Here is a 10,905-nt window from a genome sequence, read left to right on the forward strand (position 1 = left end):
CTTCTTTAGGCTGTACTTGCAACAAACAGAAACTGGCAGAATACAGGGTTGACCTCCAAAACTGATCATTGCATCATAGGCAAAGATCCTCCTGTAGCTCAAATCTGTTGCTCCAGCTGTAACAAAGTGTCTAGCTTGTTCTTGACCACATAAAACTCTTGCTTTATCTGTTGCAAAGCTTGTAGGCACCCTTACCTTGGTTTGAGCTGTTAAAATGAGGATGATGATGACAATGATGACTGTACTGGCCGCAAGAAGAAGGAGGCTCTCTCTTGAATCTTCAGATTCAGCGTAAAACAAAGGAATGGCCAATGTATCTCTTTGCTATTTTTGCATCAGTTTCAAAAGAATTCACATAATGCATTAAGAATTCATAGACGAGTTGCAAATGTGGCCAGGCTGGTTCCAGGGCAGGTTCCTCCTCTTCAGGATTAAAAGCCTCTGACCCTGAATTCTCATGGCCAGATGATGGTAGGGCTCTGAAAAGGTTTACTGATATCATTCTGAAACATACTTCGATGACAGCTTCTGTGAGTTTCGCAGTCCCAGAGGCCACATATTCAACAAGCTCTAGTAGAGTCTGGCACTTTATCTCCTTCTCCTTCATGTTTTTAGTAGGATCAGTAAAGTTGAAGACCACATAGCACAGGCTAAGTTTCTTCAAAAACAGGATTTGCCTTTCAGAGCTGGGCACGTCTCTGAAGGAGGGCAAGGGTTCAGAATAGTACGAACTGGCACTACCATTAGCGCTTGGAAGCGTCTTCTCTCTGCCAACAGGGTATCGTTGAGCTGCAGGAATGTGAGTTTGCCAATCAGAGACAAAGCTCTTTTAACCCATATCAACTAATCAAACACGGCATGATGCTCTGACAATCCATTCAGCTCAAGGAAGCATTGGATAGTTCAGTTCTTCTTCTTGACCTGAAATCTCATGTATTGTCAATTTTGTAACTCAAATCAGAACTGATTGAGTTCGTCTTCCAAATCTTTCAAGCATTCAGGATTTCTTCTAGGAATTGGGCTTATTCCATTCACAGTACAGCATAGATGGGTTCTGAAGTGCCTTAGCCCTTTGTGCTCCATGTGACGGGTTTCAAGAAATTCCATGGTGTAGATGAGAACCCAACAGAAATCATTGCACTTGAACTGCAAGATTATGTAGAGAAAAAGGGTTTGCCACCAGGAATGAGGTTGGGCAGCATCACCATCCTTGAGACTGCTGGTAGTGGTGGCCTCCCTGCTCTCCTTAACCTATTAGATTCAGCTCTGATACCAAATGATAAAATTGCAAGTAGAGGGAGACTAAGAAAAAACAAGCACATGTTAGGAGCTCAATGTCAACTTCTCCTCCATTATTCTCCAACCATATCTCCAAAACAGTCCACACACTAAAATGGTATCCTCAAAAGATAGATACCCCAAACTTAAGGACACTTTACATACAACAATATGATAAGGCTTAGACTATGCCTTAGACTTTTGCTTATTTCTCAACAATGTAGAATAGAATTTATGTTGACATCACATGCTTTGTAAGCCATGGTCCTTTTCCATAATCCCCAATATAGCAAATTTAAATCACAAGAAGAAGGCATATATGGATCACCTCTACAAGTAGAAGATCCTTCTAAATCTATTAGTATGGTACTTTCTTTGGTTGACTAAAGAAAACAACTTACTGACATTTGCTGTGGATCTGCATGAAAGAGCTTCTTTGGTCGCCCTCTAGCATTTGTCAAAACTACATGGTTGGTAGATGTTTTTTGGATACATCTATGATGTGAGACTTTGACTTGATATGCTCTGTGAGAATCGTATGCAAGTCTGATCTTGAAGGGCACAAATGTAACCATTTCTGATCATACTTGGATACAACTCTTACTCTCCCTTTATCTTTGTAGTCATTCAATGTTGCCTTAATAAGCTCAAAATCAGATCTTGTATGATTTCAAGTCAAGACTCTCACAAATTAATCTCCAAAATGTTTAGAAATTAGCCCTAAGATACATATACAACAGTGATTTTAAAACAAACCCAAACCTTCCTAAAGTTCAACTCTTTCATAAACCAGTAATTGTCCTATATGAAAATAACATTTTATTAGAGGCTTCAATGGTTAAAAATATGTCACTTGCCTCCATGAGTGCTATTAAAAATATCCATCTCCTCTACTATAGCTAAAACCATAATGATATTATCTTCATTGCTTTCTTCTACGTCTTTTGAGCTAGACATCACTCCTACCTTCAACCCTTGATTTGTCAAATATCTTATTTGATGCGCTTGACCTTCCAATATATGGGTTCTCATGAAATTAGAAAAACACAAGTGAATTGATTGCCAATGACTCCTGATCCATAAGGAGCTTCACATTCATGGCACCTTACTCGAGCCAAGGATGCACCATTAAGATATTTTGTGGCAAGCTCAAACCTATCATCTTTTGGTGGGTTTTGCTTCCTCAACTTCTTGCGAGTCTTCTCACATTGGTTTAGCCAACTTTCAAGAGTAAACTTTGAAATCAATGTGCTCTTGAGCATGCTTTTAACATGCTTTAGGTTATTACCTGACTTGTGCAAATTATGATCACCTTCATCGCTTGCATTGAAGTTAGTGTCCTCGAGAGTATCCTTCAAGCCTTCACACATGCATTTTCTAGGCCTACCCTTATCCCCAACCTTATCTACCATGCTTGAATCTCTCTTTATACCAATAAACTTAACATTAGCCTCAAGCCCAAGCCAACATGAGCCCTAAGCCCAAGCCAACTAACAATATTTATTTCACATACATGATAACTTTTGACTTTTAAGTTTTTCATCTTTGTCCTTTGTCATGGCTAGACCTTTTGAATTACTAAGTGTGCTTGATTGGTACACAATAAATTTTTTTGAGCTATTTATTTTAAAGCCCACTACAAGCTCTACTTCCCTTACTAAGGATTTCAATTGTCATCAAAATACAACCTATTATAGCCCCTTAGAACCCACCCAAAATTTTCCAACTACCATATGTTTTGGATTCAATTTCCCAAAACACATGTTTCATGCTCCAATATTGAAATAGAAACATTATACCATGGGTTTTCTTACAAAGCTAGCATTATTTCTTCATGAATTCACCACAATCCTTAACAACCTCCCAAGCTCCTTGGTGTGTAAAAATTTGTGTACTTTGCTTGCAAGAAAACATGTAAAGAATAAGCATATGTTATATCATACCTTGGTGCCTTAAAAAAAATAGTCACAACTTGCTTTCCTTCCATAGATGAGTTGCTGTAATTCACTGCCTTGATAATCTTTGTGAGAGGAGGATTACTAGGCGTGCTTGGTTGGGAACATTGGTTTGTTGTGGTAGAAGGGAACTTTGTTTCAGAAATCTACAACTGTGAAGGCTTAACTTCCATGTGCCCACCTTGTGTGGACAACAAATTTCCCTTCAAATTGTTGTCCTAGTCCACAATTTCCTATGACCTCTCCTCATCAGCAATTGTATTTGCATCCTATTCTTGAGAATCCAAACTTAGTCGAACATGTCTCACAAAACCTTGTTTCCTCTTTTTTGTCATTGTTAGCACTCTTATTAAGTTCCCCATTGCCGGATTTTTTGTCCAGCTAAGCATCATCCTTATTCAATGTTCCTTCATCTGGCAGAGAAGATTTTGATGTCAAGCTACCGGGTAGCACTTATATCACTTTGCATAATCTCCTCCCTAGCTTCATGATGTCCATTGGCTCTGCTTTTTTCTGTAGCTTTGTTGTGCTTGCCTCCTCCTCTAGTTCCATGAGGTGAGATAGAACCTAATTGTTCTTGCGACAACTTTGGTTGGGGCATGTCTGTTTCCAACACCAACCTACTTGAATTAGATCCTTATTGGTTAATCATAGGATTTATCACCATCTCTTTTGTTGTCTCAGTTTCAAGGACACTGCCATTTCCAGATGTTAACCCTAAAACGAACGAAGGTGGAAAATTCGGAAAAGCTAAAGCAAAAGACAAAGACAAAGGCCAAGGCAAAGAGAAACGGAAGACAAAGATGCACAAGGAGAAGAGTCCTAAATAAGGGAGAAAGGCGCACAAGGAAAAGCGCAAGTCAAAAATTTTGTAAAAGAGTGCAAGCGCATCATGGTTTAATTCAAGGAGCGTCGGGCTCTCACTTGTGCAATTTGTAAATGTAGATGGGCGGTGGAAAGGAAGCTATGAAGATAGAAGGACAATGGGAAAAAGGGCCTAAGCTATGGCCGGCCATGTAAAAAAGGGGAAAAGGGGATGACCGCCCAAAAGGGATTTAGGGTTTTGTATATAAAGTTGAAAAGTGAATGAGAAGCTCATTCTTGTGTGTGGCCAAAAGTAGCTCTCCTCCTCCTCCTCTTCTTCTTCTTCTTCTTCTTCTTCTTCTTCTTGTTCTTACTTGCTTGAGCTTGTTAGGAGAGAGGGAGTGTGAGAGTGTGAGGGAGTGAGTGTGTGAGGGTGAGGGACCGTGGGGTGGAGAAGCTCTCCATCTTCTCCTCTCTTCTTCTCTTCTCTTCTCTTCTCTTATCTTGCTTGTAGCGATGGAGCTTGGATCTTGGAGTGGGAGGATCGAGCTTGCTTGAGAAGCTTGCACTTGAATCGTGGAGCTACCGGAGTGTGCGGGAACGGAGGCAACTCGCTTGGCATGAAGGTAAGCTCACTACACTCATAGAATCAACGGCGCATCGGCTAGGTGAGAGATAGCCATTAGAGCTTGCTTGAAACGCTTGAAGTAATAAGCGGTCCGTGGGTCTTGGCGGTTGAGCGTGAGCTCCCACTACATTTTGGTTCCATTGTGCCAGGACCAACAGATTCAAGCTTGAGCACTTGCGTGCCTCATATCAAGCATCGAAGTAAGGGATTCATCCCCGAAACGGAGCTTGAGATAGGTAGGAAGTTTGGGTGTTTTTGATCTTCAAAACAAGTAAGTATTTTGGGATATTTTGTTTGTTTGATGATTGGGAAACATGGAGAAATTATTTCAGTTTTTTGCTTTTGATTCTTGTTGCATTTAGCGTAGGTTAGGATTAGGAAATTGCACCGAAGAAGGGTAGGGTTTATTGTTGCAAAACGGGAAAAACATGACAAAAATCGTGCAAAAAATGGTAAAAATCTTGCTTGTGATGCCTAAGATCAGCAAATGAGTGATTGGGGGCATCAACACCATACTCGAGAAGGGGTATAAGGGCCAAGAGGCCAAGGGAGAGCTCATTTGTGACCATTTCAGAGAGAAAGAGAGAGAGAGAGAGAGAGAGAGAGAGAGAGAGAGAGAGAGAGAGAGAGAGAGAGAGAGAGAGAGAGAGAGAGAGAGAGAGAGAGAGAGAGAGAGAGAGCCATCGCACGATTCGATCCGATCTCACCATCGACGAGCCTACCGCTCTATTCAGGTATATGAATCCCTTCCCCTATCCCCCTAGATAGGATCTGGAGGTTCATGCTTGCTATGATTGATTAAATAGTAAGAATCGAGAAAAATTAACCTCTCGCTGTTGACGTCGTGCTATGTTTGGCCCGTCCGAGCGGTCGCTTCTGGGCCAAGTCCCAGAATCGGCCCTCGGTCCTCTTTCGTTTGGCCCACTTGGCCGAAAACCCTAATCGATCCTCAGCCCAGACCTACTCGGCCCGTTTGAGTCGACCATTCGGACCATCGACTAATTCGGCCCTCCGCCAGTCTGAGCCAAACCGTCCTAGCCATAGGATTCGGCCCTCGGCCATGTGTCATATTCAGCCCTCGGCCCAAGTGCCTCAGCCTGTCCAAGTGACCTCGTCCGAATTGACCATTCGGCCTGTCCGAGCCAACCTGTCCAAGCGACTTTGTCCGAGTCTACGCCTCAGCCCGTTCGAGTGACCTCGTTCGAATTGACCATTCGGCCCGTCCGAGCCAACCTGTCCGAGCGACTTTGTCCGAGTCTGCGCCTCGGCCCGTCGGAGTCTACCTTGTCCGAGTTACGAATTCGGCCCTCGCTCTATGTACCTTGGCTCATCTGAGTGACCCACTCAGACCCTGCAAATCGGACCAACTGGGCCGAGTGTAAATTTTTATCAAATTCTTAGAAATTTGACTTGACTTGGCAGCAGCGCAAACTGTCGAAAGTCCTTCTGATGCTCAGAACTTGATTCTGGCACACGGAGTAGATAAAATCGTAGGGAGCATCCGCTTAGCAGCTTGAAGTAGGCAGCAGCGAGACCCAGAGACCTAGACGCAAAGCGCGGAGCAGTTAAAACCCGATTGGCCAAAAACAAACGAGGCAACATATTAGAAAAACTTTGAACCCCGAAATTGACCCCAAAGGCTACGTAGAACTAAAGGCACATCACAGATCCATCATTGGGATGAAACTTAGAGCAAGTAGTTCAAAATTTGGCTGAACGGTCCTCCAAATTGCACATGGTGTTTACAGTAATGGCCCTATGGGTCGGGGGGACTGCCCCCCCAGACCCCCATAGAGGGGGCTCTGCCCCCTCCGCACCTCCCCCAAGTAGGTTGGAGTGACAGGTCCTGCAAATTAGACCCTAATGTAGTAATAGCTCCACACGAACATGGATTCTCACTGACAAAAGAGCAACCAAAAGCCCATACCCGAACTGAGAGAAACAGAGACCCTAGAGCCTCAATGGGCCAATCTAGCCACCAAGGGCAAAAAGGCCACATTGCAAAAACACATACATGTTGCATTCAGACTGCATCTAGTCAAAGCGGAAAGCAACAACATCAAGTTACAATAGTGAGAATGACTAGATATGATAGTCCTGACAATAGATGCTCCTTGAATAGCACTATACTGACGAGCCAAGACATCAGTGGAGAATCCGCATCTGGTCGTGCAGTTGGGGACTCAAGGGCATTTGTCAGAAGGCTTAAATTTACAAGCCAAGACCCGGAAGATGAAGACGTAGTACCACCTGCTTATCTTAGGGTCAAACTCACAGCCGAAAGAGAGCATACTATTGATGCTCTGATTGATGAAGGAGCAGATTTTAATGTCTTGACCTATGAGGCATGGACCCTACTAGGCCAACTAGAGCTGACACTGACTAATGCAACTCAACCCTTATGGGAGACCTCCACAAGCACTCATAGGGAAGTGCAATATCCTTACAACAATTAAAAATGAAAGCTTGTCTATCCTATTTCATGTTCCTCCAAATAGTGCTAAATATGGTAAGGAAACTCTCTTGGGAAGACCCTTCAAAAGGGCGACCAAATGTGAGGCTGACTATTATCACAGAGGATACACTTGACACTACCAGGTGTGAGGATAGTCACAACCTTTAGCAAGGGTGACCTCGTCGAACCTCGAGGGAAAGGCAAGGAAGGTGCTGACGTAATAGTCAAGTCTACTAATGAGAGCAAGGACTTGTTGGAAGAGTTGATACAAGCACATGTTGAACAACGAGAACTAGTGAGTGAGGCCATGCTTGAAACAAGAAGGTCAAGAGACAATGCCAAGGACGGGCTTTGGACTTACAAATATCGTAGAAGACCCCAAAAGAAGCCCAAGCCTTATAGCGAAGGCATCGATGGAGGGTCAGCACAATGCCGTGATGGATATCCAAAGCGTTGCTACGTGCTCAAGGGTATTATGCAGGTAATCGATGGATTTGGGTACCAAAATCCCTTGCTAAACCATCTCTACCAGCTGAAGGCAAGATTGCATCAAAAGCAACGAAGCACAGGAGGAAATCTAAGAGAAACTCTAGGTCTCGAGGCAAGAAACCAAACATGAGTGTTCGAAAGAAAGAGCCTCAGCCTACATGCTTAATAAGCAGATGTCATATGTAGCCATTGAGCGTGCACAAAAGCCATTAGTCCCCAAAGAGCCTTTGATTTTCCAAGAGGATAACAGGCATCATAGGCACAACATTGCTCATGGCAAGGCTGATCGCTCAACAAAGAAAATGACACAATTGTCTAATAGCCTCAAGCAACTCGCTCAGCCAGTGCCAAGTCCACCTAAGAGTCCTATTTCTCCTACATTCTCTTTTTCCAAATGGACACAGGAAGCACAACAACGGTCGTCGATGGTGGTAGCTGCTCACTCCCAATCTCTATCTCCATCAAAGCTTCCAAATATCCAAGAGGGGGGACATGACACTAGCCGTAGCTCTCGGCCCAAGGATATGCTTGTGCAACCCAATGTGACCAGAGCAACTCATACTCAATCTACATAGATGAATGCTCAAAGGGCAACAAAAGACGCGACCACTTCCGATCACCCTGGGGACCTGACACCACAATCCACCAAGAGTAGCGAGCCCACTGGACTAGCCGCTACTACTGCCAATTAGGGATCATAGCAGTCACAGCCCTGGCTATGACAATGCCCCTTGCGGAACGTGTCCTTAGCAGTTTGCCTGTGAAGGAGGTGTCAAAACCAAATTCCTTGACAACTCCAGCACTTCCAAAGTGCCTAAAGCCTAAGCTGGAGGAGTTAAACATATGGGAATTGGCTGAAGAGCTAGAATCTCCCAAATGGGAGACAGACGTACCCTCACAAACTGGCGAGGCTATTCAGCAAGCCATGGCTATGTCCCATGAGGACACACTAGAGAAAGGAAATGCTAAGGCCCAACCAAGCACATCAACGGTTGACCTAGTCCAGGGTCTTGAGTCGTTGAGAGATGCACCTTCACTGACCAAGAAAAGGAGGAGAAAACAACGAAAAAAACAACAGTTGTAGGTGGTTGTGGACCCCAAGAACATTGAGACGAAGAGTGCTGGAGAGCTGATGAATAAAGCATCGAGTCCATCCACCAATGAACCCATTGATGCCTTTCCTAATAGCGGTAAAACCTTAGACACATCCGTGTGCTCTGAAAAATCAAAGCAGTCATTACCATCAATGGCTGCTTGCAACACTCAATCCACTGACAATAGAACTTGCATTGACCAATCAAGAGTGGATATAATGCTGTCACAACAGGGTGACAAACCTATACCAGTCACATCCAAGGAGAACCATGATGCAATAATGAAGCCTCAGGAGAAATATGGAAACCCCAAGAGCATAAGAAATCCTAGCATTGGCCAAACTTGCGCGTCTACGCCTGAGCCCCTAGCTACGCTAAAGCCCAGGCAAACTCCTAGAACCTTGCATGAGATAGCAACCGAGCAAGCCCTCGTTGAACATAGAAGTGTCATAGAGTGCTTAACTGAGTTGGATGCTAAGCTCAAAGTGTTAACATCTTGACGAGCACTATAACAGGCTCATGTATGAACGCATGTGACTCATCTCTGGCGAGGAAGTCAACTATGCTTAACTGTCACATTCAATGATGCACTCTACCAACCAAATCTCTTAGAGATAGAGCAACTAAAGCGACTATCAGAGGGCCGAAGTCAATTTGATTAGCGTTGGTGTGAAAAACGCGTTGCAATGGTCGAAATAGGAGCCCAGATCATGACAGTCTCAGAGGAGCGATTGGCCAAATGGCGGTCTCAAAGAGACCCAACCTATGTGGCACCAACTTCCCTTCGTGCTGACTGCCATTTGGGGTACGGACTTAGTTGAACCTAGCCAAGAGAACTCTCTGTTTGATAGGGTTCTCACTGAGGAGGAGTTACATGTTGCCAGTAGACTCAGACAAGGTTCCATGCTACTCAATGTTGCAAAATATCTATTGGTATTGAGTAAGCTGCCACAAGTACTGGATGCGTGTGCCACGCTCCAGTACAATCTAGAGTTCTACAATTGGCTTTTATCCTCATGAAGTGACATGGATTCATGGATATGTATGTAAATAAACAATGACTTTTGTGACCCTGTATAGACTGTTGAGATATCGAGCTCCACTTGTGATATGCCAGGGTGACCATTGTGCATTTACGTCACCGACTTCTTAGCTACAGATGCGATTGGTACACCACCCATGAATAATAGCTAGATGACAGCTATCCTTATCTACTCTAGTTCGTGGCTCAATTAGTATGCCACCTTAGTTAGTTGAGTTTGGTTTGAGACCCATATATAGGGATCTTCTATTTCTCTGTACTAGAGTACTTTTGGCTTACACAACTAAGAAGAGGAAAACTGTTTTCAGCCTCCACCTTTGTGTGTATTCCCCCATTGTGTAAGTGTGAAAGCTACAAGTGAGACTCCTTCCTTCTCTCCCACAATCTTGACATGGTATCAGAGCCTGGTTCGTGGTAAGGAGCTCAAGAAAGCAAACCAAGTTCGCGGTGTTCTGTAATAGGGCTAGTGTTGCTTTCATTTTTCATGTTTGGGAGCAAGTCTCTACAGGTAGCACAACTGAAAAGTGCAAGAGTGCATTGTCTCAGATTGAGATGTCCTTCGCGGTGTAGCAAGAGGGTGTTTTTTTTGATTCGAGGCCATTTCGGGGCCTGTTTTGGAGACGGAAGTTTTTTGCACGCTCTCAGGAAAAGGCCCTATTTTTGCTGTGCGTCCACTATTCTACAGGTCGGTGAAAAGTTACCGTAGAAATTGCATCGTATGTCTGTGCACAGAGACATTGGGAGTTACAGAGTCATCCTTGTTGCCTGTTGATGCAAAATTGTCACTAGGAAGTGACTGTGTGGTCAAATACCACTTTCGTCAGTTTTGGAGATTTGCCCTTGTGAGGCTGAAGCTGTGTTTTTTGCAGTGACAGAAATTTTGCAGTGACAGAATTTTTTGCAGTGTTCTATAATGGCGTGTGATTCTCTTTCACAAATTGTCACTGAAAAGCTTGAAAGAACAACTTCCAAGCATGGAAGTTTAGAATGACGAATTTCCTTATGGGAAAAGGATATTGGAAATTTGTTGTAGGAAATGAAGAAGAACCAGTTCTTTTTGATGTTCCCAATCAACAGCAAATGCAGGCATTTAAAGGATGGCATGAGAGAGCCAGAAAAGTTATGTACTGGGCTGTCTATCAGTATTTCAGACTCTATGA

At 43.7% G+C, this 10,905-nt stretch overlaps 1 pseudogene; it reads right to left on the reverse strand.

Moving 5' to 3' along the window:
* Positions 1–286: 286 nt before the first annotated feature.
* On the reverse strand, positions 287–2,690 carry LOC148010799 (serine/threonine protein phosphatase 2A 57 kDa regulatory subunit B' beta isoform pseudogene; annotated as a pseudogene).
* Between the last annotated feature and the right edge of the window lie 8,215 nt (positions 2,691–10,905).

Source organism: Lygodium microphyllum, chromosome 29 (assembly GCF_053477565.2).
Source record: "Lygodium microphyllum isolate KBCC chromosome 29, Lygodium_microphyllum_v1.1.10, whole genome shotgun sequence".
Taxonomy (NCBI): domain Eukaryota; kingdom Viridiplantae; phylum Streptophyta; class Polypodiopsida; order Schizaeales; family Lygodiaceae; genus Lygodium; species Lygodium microphyllum.